Here is a 1,660-nt window from a genome sequence, read left to right as displayed (position 1 = left end):
ATCATTGCAATGAAATGATGGTGTAAAGCCGATGTTCTCCCATGTAAACTATCACTCAGTTCACAATAAAAAAAATAATTTAAAAACAAACAAACAAACCTATGAGCAGCCAGGTTAAGAGCAACCACTGTTCTCTCCTTGTCCGGAGCAAAGAAGAATGAAGAAGATCAAAGATGCATGGAAACAACTGGTCCAAACGACTTACGGATCATACGAACCGCAGCCTGCACAATTCTGAGACGGCACCTCCTGGCTACCTCTACCCTGAAAGGAATCGCAATAGAAGATCCTGGAGAGAGTGGGCGAAAATGTGGAACCAAACTCAAAATCATGAAAAGATCAGACAGAGACTGGGGGCCCTTCAGGCCTGGCACTGAACTGATGCCGTGGGTCAACTTTCAGTCAAACATCAGACAGGCCTGTAGCAAAGTGCCCAATAACACCAGAGATGTACGTACTGCTGAGAAAGATCAACCATCCAAGATCAAAAGGGCCGCATTTGCCCAGGGAGAAAGCTCTGAAGGCAGGCTGGGAATCAGAAAGACTGATGAATGGAAACAGGAAACACAGGGAGAACCTGGGGAGTGCAATCAATGTCATGAAACAAACTGGGAATGAACTGGTAAATGTGGAAAATCGATTTTCCCAAGTCACAGTAAAAAGTCAAAAAAGAAGGGCTGGTAAATTCAGATAATGGGATAGTATTATTGTTGGGTGCCGTCAAGTGGATTCCGAGCCTCTCTATGTTGGTGCTATGCAGTGCTGTTAAGTCGGTTCTGACTCACAGAGACCGTATGCACAACAGAAGAAAACACTGCCCAGCCCTGCGCCAACCTCACGATTGTTACGCTTGAGCCCACTGCAGCTGCCACTGTGCCAATCTGTCTCGGGGTCTCCCTCTTTTTTGCTGACCCTCCACTTTACCAAGCATGTTGTCCTTTTCTAGGTACCTCCTGAAAACATGTCCAAAGTGTGAAAGACGACATCTGGCCATCTTGGCTTTTAAGGAGCATTACGGCTGTACTTCTTTCAACACAGATTGGTTTGTTCTTCTGGAAGTCCATGGTATTTTTAATATTCTTCTCCAAAACTCAAATATATCAATTCTTCTATGGTCTTCCTTATTCATGTACGCACTTGATGTCATCGAATTGCACATTTTTAAATGGTTAATTGTCCATTATATGAATCTCACCTCAGCAATAAGAAGAAATGAAGTTCAGATCGACTTCATTTGACTGTCCTTTGTTTAGGACACACAGCAGATATCGTTTGTGACAAATTGAAGGCTGTGGCAACCCTGCGTCGAACAAGTCTACAGGCAGCATTTTTTCCACCGTGTGCACTCACTCCCTGTGTTTGGGCCACATTTGGGTCATACAACAAAACATGCAAAGATCTGGCATCAGAAAACCAGAGAGGAAGAACACGCTCAGCATTCCTCAAGCTGGGGGAACTGAAGAAAAAAATTCAAGGCTCGACTTTTGTTATTGAAAGAGTCTCTAGGCAAATTATTGAATGATGCAGAAAGCATCAAGAAAAGATGGAAGGAATACATAGAGTCACTGTACTAAAAGGAAATGGCTGATGTTCAACCGTTTCAAGAGGTAGCATATGATCAAATGCCAATGATACTTAGGGAGGAAGTCCAAGATGTAGT

Source organism: Chrysochloris asiatica, unplaced genomic scaffold (genome assembly GCF_000296735.1).
Source record: "Chrysochloris asiatica unplaced genomic scaffold, ChrAsi1.0 scaffold00116, whole genome shotgun sequence".
In the NCBI taxonomy this organism is placed as follows: Eukaryota; Metazoa; Chordata; class Mammalia; order Afrosoricida; family Chrysochloridae; genus Chrysochloris; species Chrysochloris asiatica.
Note: the sequence above shows the minus strand (reverse complement) of the source record.